A 13,378-nucleotide genomic window follows, 5' to 3' on the forward strand; every position below is an offset into this window, starting at 1 on the left:
TAAGGGATAGGAATACTGCTCCGAGGTTTCCGTAGTTTGATGCCTCCCCATTGCTGTCGCCAATTTCTATTTGGATAGTGAGTGCTTTCTCCAGGTATTGTCGGGCCGTCTTATATTTACCGAGCGATTGGAACAAGTTTCCGAGGTTTCCGTAACTTGATGCTTCTCCATTTCTGTCGCCAATTTCTATTTGGATAGTAAGTGCTTTCTCTAGGTATTCTCTAGCCTTCTCATATTTACCGAGCAATAGGAAGAAGTTTCCGAGGTTTTTGGAGACTGTTGCTTCCCCACTTCTGTAGCCAATTTCTATTTGGATAGTGAGTGCTTTCTCTAGGTATTCTACGACCTTCTCATATTTTCCAACTGATCGGAATAGTTTTCCAAGGTTTCCGTAGTTTGTTACTTCCCCATTCTTGTCGCCAATTTCTATCTGGATAGGGAGTGCTTTCTCCAGATATTCTTGGGCCTTCTCATATGATTTGCCAAGTGATTGGAATAGTATTCCGAGGCTTCCGTAGCTTTTTGCTTTCCCATTCCTGTCGCCAATTTCTATTTGGATAGTGAGTGCTTTCTCCAGGTGTTCCCGGGCCTCCACATATTTGCTAAGTGACAAGAACAGTGTTCCGAGGTTTGCGTAGCTTGATGACTCTCCTCTCCTGTCACCAATTTCTATTTGAATAGGGAGTGCTTTCTCTAGGTATTCTTGGGCCTTCCCATATTTACTGAGCCGTTGGAACAGTGCTTCGAGGTGTCCGTAGCTTGATGACTCTCCTTTGCTGTCGCCAATTTCTATCTGGATAGTGAGTGCTTTCTCCAGGTATTCTTGGGCCTCCACATATTTGCCCAGTGATAGGAACAGTGTTCCGAGGTTTGCGTAGCTTGATGACACCCCTTTCCTGTCACCAGTTTCCATTTGAATAGGGAATGCTTTCTCTAGGTATTCATGGGCCTTTTCATATTTACCGAGCCGTTGGAACAGTGCTCTGAGAATTTCGTAGCTTGATGATTCTCCTTTCATGTCACCAATTTCTATTTGGAAAGTGAGTGCTTTCTCCAGGTATTCTTGGGCCTTCTCATATATACTCAGCTCATAAAAAATTAAGCCGAGTGTTTGGTGGTCTTCTGCTAGCCGTATTTTTTTTTATCAAGGTGCATGTTTATTTGAATTGCTATCTCCAAATATTCTTTACCTTTGTCATGTTTTCCTGAGGAGAGCAGCAGTAGTCGTAGTCTTCTGTAATACTCTGCTTCTCCTTGTCTGTTGCCTTGTCTGTTTCTCCAGTTTCTATCTGTTTCACCAATTTCTATTTGGAAAGTGAGTGCTTTCTCCAGGTATTCTTGGGCCTTCTCATATATACTCAGCTCATAAAAAATTAAGCCGAGTGTTTGGTGGTCTTCTGCTAGCCGTATTTTTTTTTATCAAGGTGCATGTTTATTTGAATTGCTATCTCCAAATATTCTTTACCTTTGTCATGTTTTCCTGAGGAGAGCAGCAGTAGTCGTAGTCTTCTGTAATACTCTGCTTCTCCTTGTCTGTTGCCGGTAGTTTTAAAGATATTTACTGCTAATTGAAAAAAGTTTTTTTGCCTCTATAAACTTGTTTTGGCGTGAAGTAAAAGCTCCCTGTGGTATTCTTTAGAACCTGGTGAATTCCATAATGTGAACTACGCTCTTTTTATTGTGATACGGATGCGTTCGCAAAATGATTTGGCAACTGGACTTTCTGTGCCTAAACCTCCATTGTTCAGTAAAATCGAGCATTCTTGGCACAATTTGATGGCTTCGAGGATCAAACCAGTATTTAAAAGAAAGATGGTGGCAGCTAAACCTACTTTGAGAGCTAACATGGTAGATTCTTTTCCTGTGGTGTCCATTATGGCCTCGATCACTTTTGATTTGAGGAAAAAATGGAGGTCAAATATTTGACACAAGAAACTTTCTATACGGAGGGTGGGGAGTGCAAAAAATTTTATTAGGGACCGGATGTGCATTAATTTTTTCGCCGCTTGCGCTAGAAAAAGTGCTTGCATCCAATAAAATTGTAAAAAAAAACCCGTTTTATTTTGTTTCTTCATCAGCTTATAACATTCGGTACATAGAGTACATTATCTTTACCTGTTTAGCTTCCGTTTCGCGTTCGTCGAATTTTTCAAAACTACTGGATGTATCATTACAGATCTGGTTGGATATTTAGATCTGCGAAGAGGGTCAAATAGATAGATCACCCATACCAAGACCGGTCCTTTAGCTGACATGTTTTTTGTTTATGTTTTCTTTCAGATCTGGATGAACAGTTGAAGTGATTAAACATTTGTTTAGAACCATCTGGTTAAAGACAGAACTTATTCTCGTGGTTCCACACAAGATCACTTGTGCACGACTGAAGAACTTCAAACACTAAGTAATTCTTGATCGGCAAAGAAGTCCAACGGAAACTGGGTGAAAAGAAAAGGAAACTATAAACTTTTAAGAAAAAGAGGTAAAAAAGTTTTGGGAGGTTCTCAATGAAGTCAATGGAAAGCCGGAAAACGGCCAAATATTTAGTCGTCCACTGACGACTAAATTGTTACAGTCACCTGCAAAAAGGACAACTCACTATTAGCTGTCAAACGGTTTTAAGACCTTTCAGAACTCATTGTTATAGTTGCCTGTTGCGGAAAAGTACGGATCTCGAGGAATCTTCAGAGTTTTTAAAGCAGTGTCTGTGTTTTCAAATTCTCTAACTTTTCACTCATTTCAGTATCAATGTTTGTCAAAAAAGATAGCTTGAAGTATGGCTTACTACATCGATAACACGCCATGCTGTGCTTTTCCTCCCTTTCGGACCAATGGCAAGAACAATGTCTTCAAACATCAATGAATACCAAATGGAATAATGTCATCAATGAAGTAGTTCTTAAAAGAAGAAGTTTGGAAGGACATAAAAATGGCTAGTTAATGAAGTCAACTTTGCAGTTTGGCCATTTTCCGGTAGCAATAACAAGAGGCCAGGGTGACCTGGCGGTGAATTATAGCGGCACAAAAGGAGTTCTCAAACGTGATAATGTAATTTATTCCTAAGGGATAGCTGTAGACAACCGGCCTTTTATACAATAAAGGTAATGTCTTGAAGAATTATATGGTGCGTTGGCAAATACATCAGAAGGAGAAAGAAAAAGAAAAAGGAAAAGATACAGGATGGATCAAAAGATAGACTCTGTTTCTGGTGAGCTTTTTTTGTTTTTTTTTTTCCGTTTTTTACTGGCTCGCCGACGCAGTATAACGGCGCGAGAATCGCCTTGTTAGCTCAAAACGTCGAAATCGAAATTGAAGCCAAAACCCTGGGTGCTACCGTAAAAGCTTAGAGCACCCTTAAACAAGGAAGAAGAAAAAGCACAGGTGTGATTGTCGTGAAATAGCAACCTTTTTTCTTCTGTTGCCTCAAAAGTGATAAGTGTGGTAATAGGATTTCAGTGGGGTCAACCGTTAGCTGTAAATCAGCCAAAACTTTAAACGGTTGGTCGTTTCAAAGCCATTTTGGTGATTTTGATTGTATCGCGTGTTGTGCTACTATAGATAAATAAAATATTTTCCGGCAAATAGGAATTTAATGTCCTTCCTCCTGTGGAGTTGTTTTGGAATATGCGGACGGTTCCTTATGATTGCGTGACAGCGTTTTGGTATCTACCGAGGGGTCATGGGAATGAACTAAATGAACCCTCCGTATGGGGCTTAAGAACTGCCCAGTCAGCTTTGTCAGGTGAGCTGCAAGTTGTACATTCGGCTCTCCCCTCCTAACTGTTCACATCCCCAAGTCTCCCCATTGACGCGCGGGTTTCAGACAAAGTGAGAGCAAAGACATGGAACAGTGAATATTTCGATTTTGGTTTACTCTTATCTAATCCGGTTCAGGAGAATAATTACAAGTTGACAGTCGCCACTTTTGATAAAGAGCAATTGCCTTCCTTTTTTCTGAAACCTGCCAACAAAAGTAGGAAACACTTGACCACTGAGACTTGGTTAAGCTGTTTCCACATCTTTGTTAGTATGTATACCAGTAGGTAACCACATGAGGCCCCCTCACCCATGAAATATGGGGAGGTTGTACAAGACCTGGCGGCCAGAGGTTTTAATTGGAGGTTTTACGATGAAAATTTTCGTTTTTTAAGACAAGCACAGCCTTCCTCATTCCCATGGAACAATATTCACTGGGAGTTATGGATGCGTGCTCAACACCTTGTCAAACGGCAGTAACCACTGACCTCACAACAGCGTCGTAGGCAACAAGATCAGAGTACCCCAAAGGGGCACTGTTTTAAGTTCCATAGGGGTGTTAATTGTGATCCAGTCTGTGCTTTCAAACATTTATACTATAAGTGTGAGGGTTCATACCAGGCCAGCAAGTATACTTTTCGTGGCCCCAGTAAATCTTCATGCAAACAGCCCCTTCCTGCCAAGTCACAACCAACAAAACCATAACGTACGTTTGCCAACAACAGTAGTAGTCGATAGGTTAGATTTCCTTTTGTCTGGGTATGACCATTCCACTGCAGAGTTTCTATCAATGGGTTTCAGAAAAGGCTTCCCCTTGCATTATGATGGTATACGGGGTTGCTCAGATACCAAAAATTTGATATTAGCTGTCAATAATTCAGAAGTTGTTGATGCAAAAGTTACAAAAGAGGTTGAGGCAGGGCGCATTGCTGGACCGTTTCGGAATCGCCCCTTTCTCCCATTTAGAATTTCCCCTTTAGGGGTCATTCCGATGAAGACCCCAGGCGAGTTTAGATTAATTCATCACCTCTCTTACCCAAAAGGCTTGTCTGTTAATGATGGCATCTTATCAGATAACACTAGTGTATCCTATGCATCAATTAGTGATGCTATTAGTCACATCAAGGCTGCTGGGCACGGGTGTTTTTTAGCGGAAAGATGCTACGTCTCGAGCTATCAAGATCAAGAATATTGGTGATTTGCTCAACCTGGAAAACGGAGACCAAAGCTAAGTATATATCTTGTAATAACAACTCTCAATGGTAGTCCTAAGTGACAGATATGTTTGCTGAGCAGACAAATCTTTATTAGAAAACCTTCCGTTCTCAAATGTTGATATCATCCGAACGCATGGTCAGTTCAATAATAGCCTGAACAGTAACTTGCCAACGAAAAAGTACTTAGATAAGCTCCGTAGCCTCCATGAATTAGATATTTTTAGTTTGAATACTCAAAGTAGTGTCAATCCTGATAGCAACTTAAATAATCAACAAATTCGAAGCCGATATTTCTCACCACATAGCTTTTGCCAGTTTAAAAACGATCTCATGCGAGATGAAAACAAAACATCTTTCTCAATTCTACATAATAATGTACGAAGCCTTCGCCGTAACCTTGAAAATCTGCAAGTACATTTACTGGATGAACTAGACTACCACTTCAGCGTAATCGGAATAACCAAAACTAAAATTACAAATTCGGCCAGAATAGACTTTAATCCACATATACCTAATTACCAATTCGAACAGGTGCCAACTCCTCTTTCTTGTGGAGGTGTCGGTATGTATGTTGTGGAGGTGTCAGTTTGTATGTTGACGCCGGTTTAAATTGCACAGTCCTCGCAAAAACTTCTAACGAGGCTTTCCAGGCCTTATGGATTGAACTCGAATTTTTAAAAGGTAAAAATGTTATATGTGGTGTAATCTATCGGCAACATACTTCTCCTAAACAATTTCAAACGTATTTCGACATGACAATAGAAGGACTAAGATCTACTAATAAACCGATATAGGTCATGGGCGACTTCAACATTGATCTCCTCAAATCTGAAACCTGTGGTTTTTCTCATAACTTTCTGCTGTCCCTGCAAAGTTACTCCTTTTTTCCAGTAATTGACAAGCTTACAAGAGTCCATAATAATTCTGCCACACTTATTGACAATATTCTTGTTAACAGAATTGGCTTTAAACTCTCCAGCGGCAATATTGTCTCAGATATAAGTGACCACTACTCTCAATTTTGCATCATCCACTCTCCATCTTTAAAATCTCGCTATCAGGGGACTAAAATCCGTGACTATTCGAGATTCTCGGAAGAAAACTTTATTAGTGATATTTCTCAAACTGACTGGACCGGTTTGATCTCTAATGGCTCTATTGACAAACGCTTTTCTTCGTTCTACAACAAATTGAATAAACTTGTTAATAGACATGCTCCTCTCAAAATTGTATTAAAACGCAAGGCCAAGCAACTATCTAAACCGTGGATAACTAGAGGTTTACGTAGATCAATAAAAATAAAGAACGATCTCTTTTACTCTGGTGACATGGCTACATACAAGCTGTACAGGAACACAATTTTAAGCCTTACTCGCCAGAGTAAAAGACTTTACTATCAATCCTATTTTAGTAGAAACCTAAATAATGTGAAAAAAACTTGGGAGGGGGATTAACACTTTAATTAATAAGCACAAAAAGACTAAGCTCGTATCGTCGCTCCAGCTTCCAGACAACCGGGGTACAACACAAAACCAATCAGAAATAGCTAATGCATTGAATTATCATTTCGTATTTCAACTGATTAGCTTTCTCTTTGACCTGTTAAAAACTCCCAAGTGTGACTGGCCCAGTTAAAACCTTTAACATGATTGTCACTACTATTATTTATTATTTATTTTTATTTTCTCGTTTATTTATTTATTTCATTGTTGCGTGTGTGTGTGTGTGTGTATGTGTGAGAGACTATACAGTGTCTGTTTAGGTAGCCCACCTAGAATAGCTTTGCTAACTGCGTGCTACAAAAGCCTTTATTTCTTTAATTTTAAAACATAAAGTCAATGTTGTTGTTGTTATCAGGTGTTTATAACACTCTGGCAGACTCTCTGTCTCGATTACAGGTAGAAACTTTCCAGAGGTTGGCACCAGCTCATATGAACAGGAGCCAACAGACATTCCTCAGCATTTGCGGCCTCAGAATTGGCACCCATAATATCATCACTATTGCAGGCTAGTCTTCAACCTTCACCCCTTCCGACATATCGAATGTCTTGGAAACTTTTTTCTCAATTTTTACATTTGACATTCCCTGGCCTTCCCTGTAGACTTCCCATTTCACCCTCGGTTTTAGCATTTTTTATTTCCTATTTGTATGATCATCATTATGCTCCATCCATGGTCAGTACTTATGTTCCGACTTTAGGTTATTGCCACAACTTATCAGGGTTTTCAGACCCTACTAAGATTTTTTTTCATTAAACAGATGCTTAAAGGATATGGCAAGGTTGGAGCCCGTCTAGATAGCCGATTGCCTATCACTTTTCCAATTTTGCAAAGATTATTAGAGTCTTCAGTTCGTGTTTGTCGTACTAATTATGACAGCTGCTCATTTGAAGCTATGTGCTCACTTGCCCTCTTTGCCTGTTTGAGGGTGGGTGAGAGAACCTCAGCCCAAACACATGGCAGGGGGTCGCTAACACAAGTCCACCAACTCACACAGTTAGTTGATGAAACAAACAGAGTTGTTGCCCTGAAGTTTACATTCCTAGAATCCAAGCGAAACTATAATCAGCACCCCTTTCCTTTGTCGATTACTCGCCGGGATCACTATTGACTCGTGCAGATCATTTTAAATTATCTGTCCATCAGGGGATGTCAACCAGGACCTCTTTTCATGTCGGCTAACAAGTCACCTGTTTCTCGAGCTGAATTTGTCAACAAGCTTTCCATTTCCATTAAATATTGTGGCCTCGACCCTTCTAGATACAAGGGCCATAGTTTCAGAATAGGTACTGCTTCTTATGCTGCTGATGCAGGAATGTCTGATGCTCAGATTAGAGCCTTAGGACGATGTAAGTCAAATGCTTTTCTCAAGTACATCCGCATGCCTGCTTTATCATCATAGTTATTCTTAGCCATGTTTAAGGTGGCAAACAGTAGAGTTTGCCGCTATGTCAGTAATGACTCAGAGTTCAAGAGCTGACTTGCAAGGGCAGCAGTTCTCAGCAGCTCTGAGTTATTCGTAAGCATCTATTTTTAGTTTTAATAGTTTTGTTGTTCTTAGCCTGGTTTAGGGCAGCATTCAGCGGAGGAGTTTGCTGCCGTCAAAGTTTCATAATTCAGCGTTGATGAGCTGACTTGCAATGGCAGCAGTTCTCAACAGTTCTGAGTTATTTGTAAGAATTTATTTGTTAGGGGCTGACTTGCAAGGGCAGCAGTATTCTCTTTTTATACATGTAAATTTTCTATTTTAGTATAGATCTTTTACAAAGGGCTACAGTCTACTCTCTGTCTATACTAGTATTCTGCTAAATTTTGAAAATATTACATTGCCGTTTGTACAACTTTGCAAGGGCTGGCTCGCATGGGCAGCAGCCCTCCTTATGTAACATAGTGTTATCATACTGCTCCTTTAAGAGTTCAGAGGATGCCTTGCCAGGGCAACAGCTTGTCTGTTTCAACTCGTTAACTTTTCGTCCATTGGTTACTGTTATTGGTCAAGCACGCTAGTGGGGGGTAGGAACTGTTTTTCAAGTGCTGCTGTTTTCCCGAAATTTCATGTCAATTCCAGTGCTGCATTTCCTTTGGGTGGGGGCGAGCATCATCATTCAGGGGAATTATGATGCTTTTGGCGTTTTTGAGTGCCCTCACCTTTACTGGGCTGCGAAATTAATTAGTTGTACCTTTTGTCAATATCATTTAAGATTGAAAGACAATTATGGCTTTAAGCGGCTATGGGCCTTTGCTTATAGCCATTCAAATCCAGCTTTGTGTTTTCTCAAATTTCTGTCTCAGCCCAGTAAACGAGCTTCAGGACATGCAGCGCCGGCAAGCACATTTAATTCCTCAGGGGGGAGGACATAAATATATTTGTGAACATCGATTTGCTCCTTTCATCGACAAGCATCTTTTCTATTGGCTTAAAACCTGAATGAACATAAAACGCTGCCCGTGTGAACTCAGAAACTACTTGATAAACCTGAATCGCTTTACTCCTTCAGTGCATAGAAGTATGATCGTATGGCCTCAAATGTCGCAAAGTTTCGCATCCAACAACCCGGCTTCAGACCCCAAAGTAATGCCCGTAGCCCAAACCCAGTAGTTGACGTAGAGCTTAGAGAACATTGCTTTTGCTTTATTGTTTCATCATATTTCCGAGCATATCATTGACGTGAAGGGAACGGTTGTCGTACCAGATGTTGTGTGCCTGTTCCGTACATCCGGGCTGCTTTCTTAGAGCCAAACTCATCTTAAAGTCCACCCGGGTGCTTTTATTGTAATCTCAGCCCACGTGTATGGTTCGTCAACGGCGAAGGCAAAACTGGACGCTATCAGGCTTCTCTGCCTTTTAAGGTCTCTCCTGCAACAGTATCGCACTGCATGGAACTACCGGTTCCTTAATCAGAGACCATGGCGGACTTCTCAAACGTACGTAACACAGTCCAGACTGGTTTTTAACTTTTAGATCCCCTGCCGGAATGGGCTCTTTCTGTTGAGACTTTTTTTGATATGTTTTTTAAAACTTTTTATTTTATTATTCAAAATGTGATATGAGCTTGTAAAGGCGGCTTAATTGAACAAAAAATCCTTTTTGACAGAGAGTTGTTCAGATACTTCCAATGGCATTTCGAAAAAGATATTAAGGATACTTGCTATACTCTTCGTTTTAGTGTAAATGAAAGGGTAGAAATTTTTGAGCACTCCATTCTCAGTTAGGACAAAGATTTGCGGTTTAGTTTAATTTTTGGTAAGTTAAACAATTTTTTCAAAAAAAATATTTTTGTTGCAAAACCCGTGTGTAATTATTCAGAATGTATCGAGTGCAATGTTATTGTTGATACTAGAACTTTCCATATTTTCTAGTGGCTCGTCCTTAAAGTTAGATATAAATTATTCTGGTTTTTGGAAAGCATATTCTCGTTTAAATATGTACAGTTTTAAATTTCGAATGTTTCTTTCCATCTTTGCCTTTGGAAATTTTATTTATTGTTTTTACTACGGAAGACCTAACAAGATATAATCAATATGGTTTTAGGCAAATTAGTGCTACAACTGATTGCTTCGGATTTTTTCGATGAAATCACTACCGCCCTTGACATGAATCATTACGCACTCATTTTGTTCTTTGACCTGAGTGAGGCCTTTGATACAGTTAGTCATTCCGTGTAAAAGATCCAAGTCTAAACTAACAGTTAAAAACCTTTGCTTAGTGTTAGTTAATTCGTAATTTTCACTTTATTTTGTTCACTTTGAAATGTATATTTACTGTTATCTGATCATTTAACTAATTTGGTATTAACACTGCTTAATAACCAAGAGTGAAGTCGTTACGGGAAAATCTTAAACTGAGGCTTTGCCGTATTGACCGAGCGGTAGCGAGGTTAATTTGTCAACTGGAATCCATGCAGAAGAGACATGCAGAAATAGTTTAAACATGTCCGGCCCCTGCTGAAAGCACCTGCAAATGCTTCGTAATGCACTGTTCAGAATATTTCAATCTTTGCCTTCGCTTCCGACAACAAATCTTCGCCTTCTGGGAGATTTATAGATGCACTAAACTTACAAGTCTTTTGAAGAACTAAAACTACATGAAGTAATCAGAAATGAGGCTGCCAACAGAAACCGCTCGATTGTTTACATCCGATGTTCCTGGAAACTGATTTGACCATGGTTGTTTAATGGCGAGTGAATCTATTGATGAGAACTACTAAGCTAATTGTGACAAAATCTAAACTTTCGGTAATTATTGAATAGTTTTTGTTGTTTTTTTGTTGTTCATTTTGAACGTTGACCACCCATTCCCTCCTCTTCCTGATCTTCCACGCCATGGGCGCATCCCGCCGATATTTGCTTCAACTCAACATCTTTTGGACTACGAAACTCCATACAAACTTGGGATGACTTTACCTTGCAGAGCAAGACTCGACGAAACTCGGCCCGGAAGGAAGGATTCATGTCTGCATATATAAATGGGTTGATAGCGCTCGAAAAGAAAATAAAAATGGACCTAGCAGTTGGACGTTACGTGGAACAATAGCATCAGAAGCGAAGTGCTGAATAACCACAATGATCCAAAATGGAATCCAGCATAATACAAACGCGAACACAACAATGGCGAGCGATTTGGTAACCTTGATCTCTTTGACTGTCAATCGACGTTCCTTGCCCACGGTTTGGGTTGTAGAAGCCATGTTCAGATTGTGATATTTTATTTCCTTGAAGACTTTGTAGTAGGAAACTGATGCAACCCCGAGTGGAAGGAGAAAGAAAAAACAGATGACGACGATGTAATGAACTATCTTCATTGCTATGGTGGGTTGCACAAAGAAGCAAGTGGCCTGTCCGGCGAAGAAGCCACTTTCAGTCCAGCCGGCCATCTTGGGAATGGTAATGTACCCTGCGACAGTCAGCCAAACTGCAGCGATATATACTTTTGATCGAGCTTCAGTGAAGATTATTGGGTAGTGTTGGGACTTAACGATACGTACGTATCTGTTGAAGGCCGTCAGTCCCATCGTCGTTGGGGATACGTAAACAGAAAACTGGGTAAAGAACGCGAACAAATCGCAAACTGCTTCACCGTAAGGCCATTCCCCTGTAACGAGGACACCCACAGTCAAAGGCATTACGATGACAGCGTTAATGACATCACTGATAGCTAAGGAAATCAAGTAGAGGTTTGTGGACGTACGGAGCCTTTCATTTCTGCATACGGCTATGCAGATAAGGCTGTTTCCAATCAGGCACACCACTGTCATTGTAACAATAATACATGGCTCCAAAATATTCAGAGCAAGGCTTCTCTGTTTTAGTTCCAAATCCATTGCTTTCTGTCAGTTAGTTTTTTTCCTTGCTTTAACCAACTGTTGGTTGAGTTCTGAAAAACGGAAGAGCAAGGAAGTTTAATCACACTTAGGCTTTAGTATACCGTGGTTCCAGCAGTTACACGCGAATAGCAGTTTTCCAAAGTAAAAAAAATATCCCGCAAATGTGGCAGGAAATTGAATCATGGAGTTCGGTCTAGAGAATTAGGATGCCTCGTATCTCTCGTTCTCTTGCTATCATGCAGCAATAGAATGTTGCCATGAATTTTTGCATCAGCTGAATTCTCTCTTGGGCAATTTCATAAAATTTCAGGTCACACGACAAGATGCTATGAAAAAAGTTGAGGGATTTTCGCATATCTGTAAGATTCCGAATGTAGTGGTAGCAATTGAAGGAACTCCTACTCCAATCAAGGCGCTGCAAAATAATCATGAAGACTATTTTGACCGAAAGCACTTCTACAGCTACGTGATGCAGGCTGTTGTTGACTCGCGCAGACTTTATTGATCAGTTTCAACGGGATATTTAGGCAGCTTACACAAAGCGCGAGTGAAATATTTGACGCTGCTGAAAACGAAAACATTTCAATGGAGCCTACAGCGGATCTTAATGTTACAGTCATTAGGCCATTAAACTGGGAGACTTAGTATATCCTTTAAAAACATGGCTACTTGGCTTTGTGAAGGAGAACGGAACACTAACACGAGAACAAAATACACTCAATAACCAGTTGTGGAAAACAAGAATCCATTTTGAGCATGCCATTAAAAAGACGAAGGGGAGATGGCGGGTGCTAGATAAACGTTAAGACGAAGATTCAGACAGAACCTCAGATACAATCATTGTTGCATGTGTGCTGTACAACGTTTGCACATTAAGAGGAGAAGACCATCACGTTTCAGATGATAGCGACGACAGTGACCACGAAGATGATGAAGACCCCACAAGTGCAAACGCAACACTCCAAGCATTTGTTAATTACGTTACCACAGATGCAAACGCAACAGACCCCACAGGTGCAAACGCAACACTCCAAGCATTTGTTAATTACGTTACCAATCTATAGTTCTAAATGTAAATATCGAGTAAACAGTTAACTCCTTTTCTCCAAAAAAAGCTCTGTAAAACCGATATATTTCGCTGGAGTACAACTTGCTTAAGTTACTTTGATTAACACTGTTCTGAAATTGGTTTCAAATAAACATGAACGCTAAAACCTTAAAAATACTAGTTATGTTTACGTTAACCTTGAACGTTTGGTTAACATTTGAGTCTGCAAGGTCCTTTAGTAAAATAAATAAAACGAATCTGCTTTATGCTTCGTTACGAAAGTGTGACATGTTTCTTCATGTTTCCACAGTTTCAATCAAATTTGTTTTTAGAAGAAACAATGTTACCAAGTTTTCCCCGAACAGACACCATAGATTCTTGGTGTCTACGATCTGAGTCAGCTTGACTGAATTTCAGCATCATGGCTTGGATGGCCTTTTTATCTCGCACCTCAGATTGCTTTAAGCAGGTTAAATAATGCTTTATCCAATTCAATCACTTGGCCTCCCTCTTGACGTCCCTTCCTTTTTCGTGAT

At 40.1% G+C, this 13,378-nt stretch overlaps 2 pseudogenes; one reads left to right on the top strand and one right to left on the bottom strand.

The window, feature by feature from the left end:
• Window positions 1–3,621: 3,621 nt before the first annotated feature.
• Window positions 3,622–4,951, top strand: LOC148732231 (uncharacterized; annotated as a pseudogene).
• Window positions 4,952–10,742: 5,791 nt separating this feature from the next.
• Window positions 10,743–11,840, bottom strand: LOC148732232 (histamine H2 receptor-like; annotated as a pseudogene).
• Between the last annotated feature and the right edge of the window lie 1,538 nt (window positions 11,841–13,378).

This window comes from Stylophora pistillata, chromosome 4 (genome assembly GCF_964205215.1).
Source record: "Stylophora pistillata chromosome 4, jaStyPist1.2, whole genome shotgun sequence".
In the NCBI taxonomy this organism is placed as follows: domain Eukaryota; kingdom Metazoa; phylum Cnidaria; class Anthozoa; order Scleractinia; family Pocilloporidae; genus Stylophora; species Stylophora pistillata.